Source organism: Grampus griseus, assembly GCF_964374135.1.
Source record: "Grampus griseus genome assembly, chromosome: 2".
Taxonomy (NCBI): domain Eukaryota; kingdom Metazoa; phylum Chordata; class Mammalia; order Artiodactyla; family Delphinidae; genus Grampus; species Grampus griseus.
Genome location: NC_139018.1, coordinates 2,455,719 through 2,473,189, shown reverse-complemented (window position 1 = coordinate 2,473,189; position 17,471 = coordinate 2,455,719).

The window sequence follows — 17,471 nt, the reverse complement described above, 5'->3', positions numbered from 1 at the left end:
TATTCTCTCATGCTCAGACCCAGCAAGGGTCTGCTCAGCCCTCTAGCCCTGTCCCTACTCTCTTCTCAGTCTCTGACTCCAGTCTCACTGGCCTCTTTGCTGTTCCTCTACTATTCCTGCTCCCTCCTGCCTCAGGGCCTTTGCACTTGCCAAGCCCTTCACGTTGGATGCCCCTCCCTGACCACCTTCACTTTGTGTGCTCAGCCCCAATCTGTTTCAGGATTGTCCCTTCAGGGCAGCCTTGCCTACCTGACTGGGCTGGATCAGGCCCCAGCTCACCCTGTAGTTTTTCTTAGCACTTGCCTAAGTGGATACCTGTGAGTCTTGCCCATTAGTCTGGGTACTAGAAATCTTCCTGTGCCTCAATTTCTTCGGAGGTAAAAAGAGAATAATAATAGGACCTACCCCAGTATTTCAGTGAGTTTCTGGAAGGATTAAATGAGTTAATACCCAGAGAGTACTTTGAACAGTGCCTGGCTTGCTTTACATGCTCACATATTGGTAGCTGGTATTGTGCATTAGAGTTTTATTTCTAAAACTAAGGGCTCTGTGACCAGCTGATGGATACAGTGTCTTGGGTTCCCCAGACCAGGGAATCCCAGTGTCCTCAGGCATCCATGAGGTTCCTCTGTGTCTGTCTTAATCACTTTGGGCTGCTATAACGAAGTACCATAGACTGGGTGCCTTACAAACAACAGAAGCTTATTTCTCACAGTTCTGGAGGCCGGAAGTCCAAGGGCAGGATGCCAGCATGGTCTGGTTCTGGGTGACTGCCCTACCCCTGGTTACAGAGGGCTGTCTTTCTGTGTTCTCACATGGGGAAAGAGGTAGCTCTCTGGCCTCATAAATGGGCACTAATCCATTCATGAGGGCTCCACCCTTATGACCTAATCATTTCCCAAAGGCTCCACCTCCTAAAAACATAACATTGCGGGTTAGGATTTCAGCATATTAATTTTGGGGACACAAACATTCAGTCCATAACAGTATCTTTACAATAAACTCCTCCTACATAGGCTGGTACGGTGGGTTTCTGGTCTTTGCAACACTGCAAGCCAGACTAAGGCTAGCCTTAGCCTCAGACCCTGAAACGTGTACAACATACAGTAACCGAGTCACAAACAATGTCTCAGTTCAGAAGTTAGAGCGTCCAGGTCTACAGAGTCAAACCTTTGAACCTGATTTAACTTTAAATCTTACCTTGGGCCCTTTAGGGCCTGGGATGAACTCTGGGGAAAGGGGGCTGTGCTCAGCAGTCTCCCTCGTTCCTTCCCGCAAGCCGCTCAGCTAGCTCGGCCCTGCTTCCACCCATCCGGGGCAGCTGCCAGAGAGGAAGAACGGAGAGGCACTGGGGAGGGCTATGGCCTCACCTCTGGTCTGGCAACGTGTAAGCTGACCCCTCTCTCCTGGGAACATTCACAGGCTCCCCAACAGTTCCCTGATATTGTCTCTCCTGGGCAGCAGTATCACTTTTCTGGGTGGGTGTTTATCTGGTGCCTGCAGGGGACCCTCTGCCCTTCCATGGAGACCACTGGACAGGACCTAAGATGACCCATCCATGCAACTCACATCTGTCCACACAGCTCACGTCTGTCCACAGGAAGCACCCCTCACCCCGACAGATGTTCCAGAGCAGGCAGGTGCCCACACAGCAGCACACTCCTGGCTCTGGCTCCAAAGCAGCTCGTGAGCCTTCTTTCCCGGCTGGGAGTCCATCCCCAGTCCACTGTGCCCCAAAATGGAGGGCTGCTTTTGAAGCTCACTGAGCAATCCCTTGTACATGGACACAAGACAAAGGTCATCGTCCCTTTGCTGGACAGTCTGGTGTTTGTCTGCCTGGCACCCCCTGTCCCCTGAACCCCATTCCCCGTAAGTCTTTGTTCTGGCTCCACTCTGCTCATGGGCTCCTAGAGTGGCCGCCACAGGGGGTGGACATGTCACCCGAGGTGGCTGGTCAGCTCTCCATCTCCCCTCCACCCACAGCGACCCCGGATCAGGGGCACCATATGATTCACGCCAGGCCAATAGGTGAACTCCTTTAGGATGTTGTATACTAAACTGGGAGAGGGACTTCCCTGGTGGTCCAGCCGTTAAGACTCCACACTCCCAATGCTGGGGGCTCTGGTTCGATCCCTGGTCAGGGAACTAGATCCTGCAACAAAGGGTCTTCATGCTGCAACTAAATATCCCGCACGTGGCAACTAAGATTCCACGTGCTGCAACAAAGACCCGGTGCAGCCAAATAAATTTTTTAAAAAAGAAAAAAAAACTGGGAGAGAGAATTTCTCATCTTTTGCTTTAGACCAGGGGCAGGTGAGCTTTTTCAGCCAAGGTTCAGATAGTAAATACTTCAGGTTTTTCATATCCTAGTCTCTGCCTCTACTGCTATGGCATGAAAACAGCCATAGACAATATGTAAACAAATGAGCATGTGCCCCAGAAAAGCTTTACTTACAGAAAAGGAATTTGGCCCACAGGCTGCAGGTGGCTGATCCCTGCTTTGTAGCCCATGTTGTGATGGTGGGACGTCACCCCAACAGCCACAGTTCCTGTTAGAAAGAGAGAAGGAGCAGGGGGTATTTTGTTACGTAAACAATAAAATTTCCTCTTTTCTTTAAACCAGTGTGAGCAAGGGTCTTGCCATTTACACTGAAAAGTGCCCTTTCAAATCCTTAAGAACAAATGAAAGTAATCCAAAAGGAACACAAGCAAATAATATGAACAAGGGTGTGTTGTACAGAAGAAGAAACACAAAGGATCAATAGATATATGAGAATGTGCTCAACCTTATTGACAGGAAAACGCAAATTAACTTCTGCTTTCAACCAAGATGGAGTAATGGGGATCAGATTTACCCTCCTACCTGAAACAGTGAAGAAAATAGTCAGAATACATGAAACAACGATTTTCACGATGCTAGAAGCCAGGGGACAAAGGACTGTGATCCCTCAGCCACCATAAACAAAAGTGATCCCTATGGCTGCCCATCCAGGGAGAGGGGACTGGCGGGGGAGCCCCGTGGGCTGCTTGAGATGAGGAAGCAGAGCTGAGGGTCTGGCAGCTGGAAGGCTCAGGACAAAGTACCAGAGAGGAGTGAGCTGCACAGAGAGAGAACCAGGAGATCAGCAGAGGGTCCCCCTGAGTACCCAACAGCATACTGACTAGCACTTTCGTAGAAAGAAACTACCCAAGGCTGGGGAAAGAACCAGGCATAGTGCCTGGTGCTCACCTACGCTGAAAATAGTGTTGTTTTGCAGCAGTCAGACTAGAAAAACTTGTTAATTCACCAGCACTGGGCAGAATTCTCTAGAAGGTTATACCTTGGGAGTGGGAACTAGCCCTGGACTGAGCATTGCTCCAGATCTGCCTACTAACAAATCATAAAAATGAGACCCAAAAGTATTAAACCGTTTCCAACTAACTTAACTGCATCCCAGAACAGAGCTCCAGAAAATTTACAGGAACAGAAAAATATCCAGCACCCAAAAAGGTAAAATCACAACGTCTGGTATCTAATCAAAGACTAGTAGACATTCAAGCAGGCAAGAAGACACAACCATAGTGAGGAGAATAAGCAAATAATCAAAATCCACCCAGCACTTACACAGATGTTAGAATTAACAGCGAAAGACATGAAAGCAGTTATGAAAGCTGTATTCCACATGTTCAAAAAGTTAATAGAGGGACTTCCCTGGTGACACAGTGGTTAAGAATCTGCCTGCCAATGCAGGGGACATGGGTTCGAGCCCTGGTCCAGGAAGATCCCACATGCTGCAGAGCAGCTAAGCCCGTGCGCCACAACTACTGACCCTGTGTGCCACAACTACTGAAGCCCGCGTGCCTAGAGCCCATGCTCCCTAACAAGAGAAGCCACTGCAATGAGAAGCCCATGCACCGCAATGAAGAGTAGACCCCGCTTGCCGCAACTAGAGAAAACCTGCATGCAGCAACGAAGACCCAACGCAGCCAAAAAAGAAAATAATAAAGTAAATAAATTTTTTAAAAGTTTATAGAATCATAAAAGACATTTTTAAAAAACCTAAGAGAACTTTAAGAGATGAAAACTACACTTTCTGAGATGAAAAACACACTGTATGGGATTAATGGCAAGTTAGGCATCACACAAGAAAATATTACTGAATTTGAAGGCGTAGCAATAGAGCTTATCCGAAATAAAACAGTGAGGAAAAAAAGAATTTAAAAAATAAACAGAACATCAGTGAACTGTAGGACAATATCAAGTGGTCCAATATGTGGATTGGAATCCCAAAGGAGAAGAGCAAGAAAGAGGAGGGACAGAAAAAAAAAATTGAAGAAATAATGGCTGAAAATTTTCCAAACTCGATGAAAACCATAAATCACAAATCTAAGACGTTCAATGAACCCCAAGCACAAGAAACATCAAAAAAAAAAAAAACCCAAAAAACAAACAACTATACTAAGGCACATCATAATCAACACCAGTGATAAGGAGAAAAAAAATAGCCAGAGGGTGAAAAAAGACACGTTACATGCAGAGCAACAAATTTCTCATTGGAAATTACGTGAATGAAAAGACATTGGAGCAACATCTTTAAAGGACCAAAAGAAAAAAGTTAACTGCCAGCCTAGAATTCTATACTGAGCAAAAGTATCTTTCAAAAATGAAGGTGGAAATAAAGACATTTTCAGACATACAAAGGCCCACCATGAGGACAGAGGTCCATTGCCTGACTGGCTTCTTTGGAGTTTATAGACACATTTACTGCTTGGGTAAGCTTCTCTAATTCATTTACTGGGTACCCACTAAGACTGCTAATTTTGAGTGGAACCCAGAGAACAAATGGGTTCTTCATCAGGTCTAGGCTTTGATGCAAGCTGCCTTGCCACTTAAACCCCATGATCCAGCAGAACCTGTTGTTTTTAGTGTGTGTGGCAGACAGAGGTGCTCTGTGGAGCAAGTCCCAATAGGAAAATCACTGTGTGTGCACCCAGAGTTTTGGAGTCAGGCCATGCCTTCTTCTGCCAGCAACTTTCCTCCATTTCAAAGGGAACTCCTGGCTTGCTGCTAGATCTAAGTGGCGACTTAATGCCTGGCCATGGATACCAAGAAACTATGACTCAAGCTGTCCATCATAAGATAGATGTTATCGTACCTACTAAATCTTAAACGTGGATATGCACGCAGCATTCCATTGTAAAATGAAACTGGTCCCTGACAGACCTGGAAGGAACAAGGAGACTTCATGAGTAGGCGACTTAGACTCCATGGTACCTGCTCCTACTGTATTACCAACTCTTTTAAACTCACAGCTATGCCCTCATGGGAAGCGTGGTGATCAGTCAACAGAGGATGAAAAGGTGTGTGCCTGATTTAAAGATTTGTCTGCCTGGGGTGGTGACTCCAGCCAGAGATGGATGGCTGTGGCTTTACAGACACACTCAGAAGAAGCCCTGAAGGACCATAGTGAAGAGAAATTCTTCCAGAGGCAAAAATGTTGATTCTATGTTGACTCATGGGCAGTGGCTAACAGGTTGGCCAGCTGATCAGAGACTTGGGAAGAATACTTTTTCTAGGAGATCTGGGGGAAAGGCAAGCAGATGGAGCTCTCAGAATGGGCACAGAGTGAGAAGAGATACTCACCAAAGGACATCTACCATGGAGGAAGCTCTTGCGTGTCAAGTGGACAAGGTGACCTACTCTGAGGACGTCAGCCTCTTTCCTCCCCTGCCCCAGTGCTTGCTCAACGGGTCCACGTCCAAGTGGCCAAGGAGGCAGGAATGGAGGCTACGCAGGGGCTCAGCCACACAAACTTCCCTCGGCCTGGCTGACTTGGTTTCCATTATGGCTGAGAGCCCACCTTGTCACCAGCAAGGACACACGCTGAGCTCTTAATATGGTGCCATTCCCCAGAGGGACCAGGCAGTTGCCTGGAGATATAGGACCTCTTTCATCATGTAAGAGACAGTGATTTGTTTTGCCCTTGTATATTTCAGGTCAGAACTTGCCTTTCCAGCCACATTGCTTCTACCGACACTGCCATTTGTGGACTCAGAGAATGCTTTATTTATCCATCACCATGGCAACTGAAGCAACATTGCCTTGGACTGAGGGACTCATTTTTTAAAAAGTATTTTATTATTTTTAAAAGATTTTTGATGTGGATCATTTTTAAAGTCTTTATTGAATTTGTTACAATCTTGCTTCTGTTTTATGTTTTCTGGTTTTTTTGGCCACGAGGCATGTGGGATCTTAGCTCCCTGACCAGGGATTGAACCCACACTCCCTGCATTGGAAGGCAAAGTCTTAACCACTGGGCCACCAGTGGACCGCCAAGGGATTCACTTTTTGTTGAAGAAAGTGTGGCAGAGAGCTCAAGCCCGTGAAATTCCCTGGACTTACCATGTATGTGCCCCATCACCCAGAAGCAGCTGGCTGGGGAGAATGGTGGAGGGGTCTGTAAAAGACTAGTCGTGGTGCTTGTTGAGAGCCAACACCCTGCAAGGTTCAAGCGCTCTTCTCCAGGGTGCAGTGTATGCCTTGACCCAGCAGGCATTATATGGTGCCATTCCCCCACGGCCCAAACGCATGGGTCCAGGAACCAAGCAATGGAGGTGGGAGTGGCCCCTCCCCACGATTACACCAAAGAAAGAACGCACTGGAGGAATTTTTGCTTTCCTTCCTGTGACCTTGGGCTAGTGTCCAAGAAAGGAATGCCTCCATCAGGAAACACAGTCATGCTTCCAATGAATTAAAGTGAATTAAAGCCGAGGCTGTCCCCTCCCCCGATGGGCTGTTTCTGGTTCCTTATACCACTGAAGCAGCAGGCATGGAAGGGGATGTTGATCTCAGTCAGCCGAGGGAATGTGAATTGAGTCCACACACTGGGGCAGGTAGATTACGTGTGGAGCCCGGGGATGGCACTGTGGTTCTTCTTACTGGGAAAAAGGAAGGGAGTTCCTTAATGATGGGCCCACAGAGCGCTCAGGTCCTGAAGGAACAAAAGTTTGGGTCATCCCTTGGGCTGACCCAGGGTTCAGTGGTTGCAGGACATTGTGCAAGCAGGCACTGGCCCAGCAAGCCCCCTGGGGGCTATTTCCTTCTCACCTGCCCGGCTCCACCCTTGCGACCTTATATGGGGAGCGCTGTGATGCTCACCACGAGCTCACCACCTCCGGCTTCGGGGTTGGCTGCCTCCCCAGTTGCCCATCACCCAGCACGATCAGAGGCTAATGTAGCATCGTGCGCCCTGGGTGTTGAGGACACATGTCCCCCACTGAACAGGGGTGGATGCTGAAGGCCGAGGGGTGGGTGCCCCTCCCGGTCCACTCTCCGTCCTTCTCTGCCTGTTTTGTGCCCCAGATGGGCTGTACCCATGGGAGGCGGAGCTCAGGAGAGCGAGAAGGGTATCTTGTCCCCACCTCCCCCTTCCCGTTGCTGCAGCCACGGCTTGCTCCAGGCCCCTCTCCTTGAAACAGCTGCCCCCAGGTTCCAGCCACCCCTCCCCCCCACTGCCCCTCCCCCCCATAGGTGGTAATAGCTCCCTGCCGCTGCCAGCCTTGCCCCCCCCATCCCTCCCCAACTGCCCGGAATCCTGCTCACACATCAGTAAACAGGCCATTTTATGCTTTCCTGGATCTCCCTGCTTTCGTGTGCCCCTGCTGGGACTCTGACCAATGCAGTCCTGTGTACAGTAATATTCATGAACCGGTTACTTGCAATTAAAATAATGAAAATCTAAATGTCCATCAATGGACAGATAGATAAATGATGGTACCTTCAAAATATGGAGTTCCACGCAGCCATTAAAAAATGATACAGGTCCAGCACTGTTCTAGGTGCTGAAGATGCAGCAGCGGCCCAGATGGTTGCCCAAGCGTCCACTCTGGTCCAGGAACAGATTACAGAGGAGTAGAAAGAGAGAATGTTGGAGAGTGATGAGGGCTTGGAAGGAAGTGGACCTGGTAATGAGATAGGGCAGTGCCTGCCTTCCAGATGGGGAATACGAGGCGGCCTCTACGGCGTGGACACTGTAGCTGAGAAGTGAACAAAAAGGAAGGAGCTCTGTGAGGCTTTCCAGGTAGAGAAATCCCTGTCACAGAGCGGGAACAGAAGGCAGCCGGCATGGAATGGTGGAGAGGCGGGCAGGCCTAGACGTGTGTGGCTGGGCCTCAGCTGCTACGTCAAGCGGCTCCACCTTCCCTGACAGTCGCTGCCTGGGTCCTGCGGCCGCTGTGACCCTGATAGTGGTTCCTGAGGTTTCCTGCTGCCGGCCTCCCTAGGCCACAGTTCTTCCTGAGGGGTGTTTCTCTTCCGCTTTCTCAGCCTCCGAGCTGACGACGTGGAGAACTTTGAAGGTCAGGGGCACGAGCGGGTACTCTGCCAAGGTCAGACACAAAGAAAGTGTCCCCACAGACGTGTGCACAGGAAGGAAGGAGTCAGGGAGCCCACGGTGAGGGCAGCGGCGGGGGGGGGGGCGGGCAAGGGGACGTCAGGCGGTCCTGTCGCGAGTGTGCGGCCTCTTGTTGCCTGGGCACCTTGGCACAGAACCGGCTGCAAGTTTGTGAGCCCCTCCCCATGCATGTCCCTGCGCGAAACGCCCCGTGGCTGCCTGGAATGTTCTCTGCATCCAAAACCACTGAACCCAGCAGTATCCAGCAGCTGCCCACGTGGGCTGCTCTGAGGGCTGGGTGAGAGGACTAGACCGAGGCCCAACTCTGTGACCCCCAGCTCCTCCTCTGAAAGAGAGAGGGAGACCCTCCATTACAGGGTCCCGGAGAGACCTCAGCGAGGTCACGGGTGACCTGCAGTCGTACTGGATACATTAATGCAGATCGTCCCAGTCACACTAATAGTAGCTGATGACAGTGATGGCAATGGAAGGAGAGAGACTGGAGGCGGCGATCAATGCAGCCAGTGCAGCCTCATCTGCACCCGGCCGCCCTCCCCTACCTGGTCTCCCCCATCCTCCACTGGCCGCCAGACGCATCTTCCCAAAGCCTGGCTCTGATCACATCTCTCTCTTGCTTGGAAGGCTCCCCGCTGCCTCAGGGATAAGCGGGCCCTTTGGAGCCCTTTTTTAAAAAATTAATTAATTTATTTGGCTGTGCCGGGCCTTAGTTGCAGCATGCGGGATCTTTAGTTGAGGCATGTGGGACCTAGTTCCCTGACCAGGGATTGAACCCCGGCTCCCTGCATTGGGAGCGTGGAGTCTTAGCACTGGATCACCAGGGGAGTCCCCTTTTTGAGCCTTTGACCTAGGACTTCCCCTCCCAGAGTCTACACTGCTGCTTCGAGAGGGAATTACTTGCTGCTGGTGTGGCGGCTAGACCAGAAAGTCAGGGAGGAGGCGTAGGGTGGGGATGGGGGGTCTTCGGGGAGAACATCAAGGCTTTGCAGCAAAGACTGCAAACACTCTAAGCGCCCTGTGCTCTTTACAGACTAATCTGCTGAGAACCCAACGAGGCAGGGACAGGAATCGCCCCCTTTTTCAGAAGAGCAAACTGAGGCTCGGTGAAGCGAAGTAAGGGCTGGTAAAGGCAGGGCCTGCTTCCGAGCCTAGGCACCCTGGCCCGCCACTGTGCCACCTTCCCTCAAAGCAGCAGGGGCCTCCTCCTAACCCAGGCTGGTGTCTTCTTCCCAGGAAGAAAGAGTAACTCCGTAAGGAGTACCAACCCCAGCTACTTCTGCATGCCAAGCACTTTCCACACGGCCCCTCGCTTATCTGCACACGGCCTTGAGCTCCTCCCCACTGTGCAGATGAGGAAATTGAGGCCCAGAGTGGGTGAGAGACTGTCCAGGGGCGCACAGGGCATTGGAGGAGCTAGGGCTTCGTCTAAGCTTGTGTGGCCAGCAGAGGTCTGAGCATTGACCTTGAGCACAGCCTGCAAGGCTGAAATGTCCTGTTTGGTGTGTGGACAGAGGAGGCCTGGAAGAGGCAGGCTGATGACACTCCTGTCGCTGTGGCCACCCTTCCACCTTGTGGTTCTCAAAGTGTGGTCCCTGGACCCGACCAGCAGCACAACCCCTGGGAACTCGTTACAAATGCACCCCAGACCCACAGGGGCAGGGGCCTCCGTGCCACTCTGCTGCACGCTGAAGCCTGGGGACCATCGGTGGCTGTTTTCCCTCCAGGGCCTCTGCTCTGGGCCGTGGTGGGCGCTCACCTCCCTGCTACTCCCCTCAGTCCCCCAGGGCTGAGTGAGAAGGGGAGGGAGGGAGACTGCTGGGCCAGTCCCTGCTTCACCTGATTGAACCCAAGGTATGATTACACCTGTCAGCAAATTATCCCTCATCTGCTGCAAGGGTATAAGGGTCCACACCTCCCAAGGCTGTGAGGATTAAGTGAGAGAATGTGCAGGGTGGGCACCGAGGCCACTTCACAGCTCACGTCTCCATCACCATTAGAACTGCCGATCTTACCATGGATCTAACCCCACCATTCCACCACCCTACCCGCTCCCACACCTCCCCCGGGTGCCGCCCGCAGAGCTCAGAGGATAATCTCCCTAAATCGGCCTCCAAGACCCAGGGCTCCGGGCCCCCACTGACTCTCCAGGGTCAGGGAGTCTGGGGTCCTGGCCTCTGCCCGCACGGCCTGCCGCCTGGGTCGCCCCTCCCAGCAGAGCTTCCGGCCTTTTCCCACCCTCCCACCCAACTAGGGAGCGGCGCAGAGCCGCTCGGGAGCGGCTCGGGGTTTGGGGGCCTGGGCTCCCACTGGCGAGGTGCGCCTGGAACGGCGGATGTCGCGCTGCGCGCTTGGGGGCTTGGGGAACGGATGCGGGAGAAAATGGTGGCCGCGCGGCTGAAGGACCTGCCGGAGGTAGGGGTGGGGAGGGAGCGGAGAAGACCGGGGCTGGGGGGCCGGGGCAGAGTGTGGCGGGCGTGGGCTGTCCGGCCTGGGCTGGCGATCTCCCGGCGGCTCCCGGGCGCAGAAGCCGGGCGGGACCGGGGTGCCAGGCCCCACCGCTCAGCCCTGACGCGCGGGGTCACCGTTCGCCGGGCCTCCAGGCTGGGAACCCCGCCCCGCCCCACCCGCCGCCCACCTCGAGTCTGCTCAGGTCGGGCCTTGCCTCCGCCGCCCGTCAGGGCTTTGCCCCCAGGCGCGCAGGAGAGTCACGCGGGGGCTTTTAGAGCCCAGCTCCCGAGAATCGGTTAAACGCGAGGGTGCCGGGGAGCGGGCAGTTTCTGCGCCGTCCAAGGGCCTAACATCCATCCCGTCCGTCCGGCAGGGACTCGACGCCCCTGGGGCGGGGGTGGGGGTGGGGTGGGGAGAGGGAGGACTCCGGGGCGCCTCCTGGAGGGCAGGAGGGGCCGGGAAAACTCGAGTCCCAGCTTCACTTCTGCGCTGGGAGCCCTGGGGCAAGCCGCTTCCCTCTCGGAGCCTCAGTGTCTGAGCCCGTATCCGGGAACAGAAGTTAACCGCCCTTGATTCCAGGGCTGCTGTGAGGTCTGGAGGGCCCACGGGGTTGGCCGCGCCACAGCTGGGGTGTGGCTGGACAGTGTTAAATGGAGATGCGGTGAGAGGTCTGCCTCCCGACCCCTTCGCGCCCCGTACCCCGAAAACGACAGCCCAGCCCAGTGGTTTGCAGCAGGTCTCACGTGCCCACCCAAACCCGAGCCCCACCTCTCAGCTCTGTGACCCTGGGCAGTTTCCTCAGCCTCTCTGTGCCCGGTGTCCTCCTCTTTAGAATGAGATAACAATATACCATCCTCACAAGGTTTCCAAGATTAAGTGAGCTTGGCAAAGCACCAGACAGTGCCTTGTACACAGGAAGTGCAATGCAGGCTCAGCTAGAATATTGGTGTACTTCCAGAACATTTCAATGCCATACAAACATATATACGTATAAAAGGGCACATATTTTAAACTTCATGTTTATTACACAAAGGGGCTCAGGACAGGCATTGCTAATTTACCAGTGCGTCTTGGAGAACAATCTGTCCCCACCTCTGTGAACAGGAACTTCAGCTTAGTGGGGTGGCCACGTGGGGCAAGACCTGGGGTGTCTCCGAGGCTGGCCAGCTGGGTTCTGCCCTCTGCTCCTGGCACTGGGCGAGTCCTGGGGGGCTTTAGAGATTAAAACTCAGGACGGTGAGGGACGTCACTGGTGGCGCAGTGGTTAAGAATCCGCCTGCCAGTGCAGGGAACACGGGCTCGAGCCCTGGTCCGGGAAGATCCCACGTGCCGCGGAGCAACTAAGCCCGTGCGCCACAACTGCTGAGCCCACACGCCACAACTACTGAAGCATGTGCACTTAGAGCCGGTGCTCCGCAACAAGAGAAGCCACCGCAATGAGAAGCCAGCGCACTGCAACGAAGAGTAGCCCCTGCTCACCACAACTAGCGAAAGCCCACGCGCAGCAACAAAGGCCCAACGCAGCCAATCAATCAAAAACAGAAAAAAACAAAAAACTCAGGACCATGAGCCCTGCCCAGCCCCAGTCTCTCCCTGCGCACATCGGGCAGGGCTGGGGTGAGGCACAGGGAAGGGCAAGAGACAACACTGTCCCCTATGGTAGGCGGAATGACCGGGTGGCCTCTGCGGCCGTGGCCTTGGACAGTTCCCTTCCTCCCCTGCTGCCTCGGTCAGCTCTTTGGTGGCACCGGCGCTGGATTCCAGCAGCAGCCCCACGCTCACTTGCCCGCCGCGCTCTCCCTACACCTGGGCTGCCTCTCTCGTTTCCATCCCCACCTGTCCCAGGTCACCTGTCCTCCAGGCCGGGCCCGGCGGAGACAGATTCCCACCCCCCCCCCCACCGCTTCCCTTCTCCGCCCAAGCTGAGTTCCCTGCGCGGGGTGGGATGGGGGTTGGGGGGGTTGGGGGGGTTGGGGGGGGGGAGCGAGCGCCTCGCGCCTCTGAAATAAGGAGCAAGCCCCTTCCTCCCCCAGAGGGCAGGGTGCTCGCGCCGCGCGGGGCGCCTGGCGCTGGTTCCCGTCCGGTTCCGCCTCCCATTCGCGGGCGAGCCCGCTCTCTCCGGGCCCCAGTTTCTCCGGCTGTGCCTGGGGTAGAGGCTGCAGGCGGCGGCGCTGAGCGAGGAAGGAAGGTCAACTGGATTCGCCTTCTCTGGCTCCTGCAACCGGAATCCCCGCCCGAGGAAGGGCCGGAGATCCGGAGAAACAGAGACCGAGAGACAGACTCCGGGACGCCCACGTCCAAGGGGAGAGCGGGTGCCGGGCCGCGAGCGGCGCTTCCTCCACCGCCCGCTCCTACCGTCGGAGGCGGGGCGAGGCTCCCAGGCCAGCCGCCCTCAATCTGCCTTTCCTGGGTCGGGGGTCGCGGGAGCGAGGAGTGGGGCGGAGGGCCTGGGCGCCCCCGGGCTCCCCGCCCGCGCAGGGTCGCCTCGCGGCCGGCGGGCGCTGGAGAAAGGCGAGCGGACGGGCGTCGCCCGGACCGGGAGGGGGCGCTCGAGAGAAGCAGTGAACGCCCAGCTCCGACCCCTGGAGCCTCCCGGCCGTCGGCCCGCCCACCCCAGCTGACGCCCTGTCTCAGGACCCCAATCCACCCGGTCCCCCTGTCAGGCTCAGCGCAGCGGCAGTGCGGGTCAAGGAGGGCGGTTCGGGTCTGGGGGCAGGCCCGGGTCCCTCTCCGCTCCCCACTCCGGCCTCACCGGGAGGACAGATTCCCCCTACCTCCGGGATCTGTCCCCGCACTTGTCCCGGCGCGGCGCTCAGCGTAGGCGGAGCACATCACAGGTCTCAAGGGCTGATGGCAAGGCCGGCGGCTCTTGGGGTCCTATAGACGCTGGGAAGGGCGCCGTGCACCTGTGTTCTGCACACCTGCTCGCCCGTGCTCTCTGGGTGTGATTCTCTTATGGCATTTTTAAAACTCTGAAATCTGATTATTTACATTAGAGAGAAATGTCCAGAAACTTTGTGCAGTCAACCAATCTTTAGGGGCTGGGGATTTAGTGTTGGAGCGAAGGTTGAAAATCCCTGCCTCAGGGCCTTCGTTCTAGCGGGGTAGGGGTGGGATGTTTTCTCCAGCCGGACCTCCCTCTTCCCTCGCTGTCAATCCACCCCCTGGGCCCGTCCACTCCTCCACTGGGGTCATTTACTTAGGACCCTCCGCCCAGCAGCCCACCAAGGGCAGAGGGACTCCGTTCTGGACCTGCCTCTCACAGAGGATCAGCACGCGAGGACGAAGTATAGGACCAAGGTGCTCACATTCAAATTAACACCTGAATTTCCCTTTGCTCTGCTGTGGCCCTCGCGGGAGTCTGGGATGTTTTACTCTAGAATGGCCACAAGATGGCGCCAAGAGCAAACCTTCCTGGCCCAGAGCCAGGATTCCACCCACTCTGAGTACCCCCAGCCGGGCGCTGCCCTCACCTCCGTCCAAGCTTTGGAGGGTGCGTGTAGGTGAGGGGGCTGGGAAGGGGATAACTCCAGCCTCACCGGGGCCAGGGAACATCAGAGATAGTTGGTTCTTACTCTTCATTTGGTACTCCATTCTCTTACTGCATTGGCGGGAACACCAAAGCCCAGAGAGGGGCAGGGCTTCCCAACGGCACACAGCAAAGGCTGGGAGCAGCCGGGACACACAGCTCCTGCCTCCACTTCTGCCCGTCTCCTGTGGAGAAGGGCCCATGGTGGAGGGCAGAAGGGGGGAGGAAAAGCAGAATCGGAGGCTGGAGGCAAAGATGGGCCCCAAGACTGGACTCTGTGGGCTCAGATACAGGCCTCCAGGCCTGTCCTTAAAGATACTCCCCGTCCCAAGCCGCCGCTGCACCATCAGAGCTTTAAGCCTCAAGGGCCTTGAGCACTTCCTGAGAGCCCTATTAGGAGTGAGCGAACCCCAGGAGCCGTGAGGCCCTTGTCAGCTAACATCTTGGGTGAAAGGCAACACCTTGGGTGACAGCTAACACCTCATTAACAAGTAGGGAGAGAAAATCCTGCGCAAGTGGAAAGGAGGTGGGATGGCCTCTGGGGGGATGGGGTGGTGGGAGGGGAGTGTGCCCACACACGCTTTCCTGACACAGGGTGCCTGGCTGTTGAGAGGGTGTGGTTGCAGCCACAGTGACCACCGCAGCTTTGCCCCTGTCCTTCTGGTCCAGGTACTGTCCAATGAAGAAGTGTATGTATATTGGGGGAGGGGTCCCTTCTCAGGACTTAGCTGAATGGGGTACTTGCCTGCCTAAACACTGCCCCCCAGAGCTCCCCGTTGTCACCAGGAACCCATCATCAGGGACCAGTCTCTTAGCCGGGTACCCCCAGCCTTGCCTCATATCTGTCAACCTCTTTTCCCATTCTCACCTCTTTTCTCACCCACATCATCAAGTCTCGCACGCTGCAGCCACCTTGCCCAGATCAGGCCTGTGCTGATCCTGACGCGATGCCGCCTTCCAGGTCATCCTCCTTGGAAACTTGTGCGAAGAGCTGCAGCCACTCCATAGCCAGGAGGTGGAGGCACCAAGATTTGGACGCAGTACACATTTTGACACTGACACTTCTCTGTCTGGCCTGATTCCCCTTTTTGTAAAAAAATTTTAATTGTACTGAAGTATAGTTGATCTACAATGTTGTGTTAATTTCTTCTGTATAGCAAAGTGACCCAGATATACACATATATATAAATTCTTTTTCGTATTCTTTTCCACCATGGTCTGTCACAGAATATTGAATATATAATAGTTCCCTGTGCTCTACAGTAGGACCTTGTCGTCTATCCATCCTATACACACTAGTTTGCCTCTGCTAATCCCAAACTCTCATTCCTCCCTCCCCACCTCCTTGGCAGCCACAAGTCTGTTCTCTATATCTGTGAGTCTATTTTTGTTTTGTAGATATGTTGATTTGTATTGTATTTTAGCTTCCAAATATAAGTGATATCATATGATATTTGTCTTTCTCTGTCTGACTTACTTCGCTTAGTATGATAATCTCTAGGTCCATCCATGTTGCTACAAAGGGCATTATTTCATTGTTTTTAATGGCTGAGTACTATTCCATTCTTTTTAATGGCTGAGTACTATGTACCACATCTTCTTTATCCATACATCTGTCAATGGACATTTAGGTTCTTTCCATGTCTTTTTTTTTTCCAATGTATTTTTAAATTTTATTTATTTATTATTTTTGGCTGCGTTGGGTCTTTGTTGCTGCGCGAGGGCTTTCTGTAGTTGCAGTGAGTGGGGGCTACTCTTCGTTGTGGTGTGTGGGCTTCTCATTGCAGTGGCTTCTCTTGTTGCGGAGCACGGGCTCTAGGCATGCTGGCTTCAGTAGTTGTGGCTCGCGGGCTGTAGAGCACAAGCTCAGTAGTTGTGACGCACGGGCTTAGTTGCTCCGCGGCATGTGGGATCTTCCCGGACCAGGGCACGAACCTATGTCCCCTGCATTGGCAGGCGGATTCTTAACCACTATGCCACCAGGGAAACCCTGTTTCCATGTCTTGGCTATGGTGATGTTTCCCTTTTTTGAACCATCAGACTGTGAATTCATCAGACTGTGAATACAGATGAGATCTTATTCATTTTGATGATCCCAGAACCCAGCGCTAGCACTGAGTAATAAGTGTTTACTATTTATGTTTAATATTAAGATTTATTAATAAATAAATGCTTAGTTTATGAACAAATGGGCAGAAGAATGGTGAGAAGATGGGTGGATGGGTGAATGATGGAGATGGGTGGTGGAAAAAGAGAAGTGAGAATGATTTACTTCTGTTTATGTGTATGGATAACATAAGAATATAGGAATAGATGAATTCATCTCAGAATGATGGATGGGTAAGTTACTAAGTGGGTAGGTGGTTGGTGAGGAGTGAATGACTGCATGGGAGGTGAATTAACGGATGAGTGATGGATGCAATGGCAGAATGTGTGTGTGGTTGGGTGTATGGTGTATAGATAATGGTTGGATAAGTACTGGAAGGATGGTAGATAGTGGTGCTAGATGGTATATGGTAGGAAGATGGTGGATGCACCTACATAATGGTAGTTAAGTGATGATGAATAGCTAAATAGACTGTAGATTGATAGATGGAGGGTGGGTGAATGTGGACACTAGATTGATGGATTGATGGATACTGAAATGTCCATAGATAGTGGATGCATTACAGGTGATAGGTGGTGGGTGGTGGATGCCTGTTGGGTGAATGAATCATGGGAGTATGGATGGAGGGTGGATAAATAGTAAGTGGATGCTTGTGAAGGATCTAGCTGTAGAGAATGGATGGCAAGATGGTAGATCGATGTGGATGGATATATGAGGGATGGCTCATCAATGGTGAACAAGGCAATGGTGGCTGGAAGGTGCATGAATGGCCAATAAATGGATGGTTGCTAGGTCAACAGATAATGGTTTGTGTACTGTGGACGTGTCGATGAAAGGTGGATGGTGGACAGATAATGAATGGGTGGATTCTGGATAGATAGATGATGATTAGGGGATGAATGGATGATGGCTAAATGATAAATGGCTACATCTTGGAATATAGATGCATGAAAGGTGAATGGTGGATGGGAAGATGGTGGAGAGATGGTAGATGGTT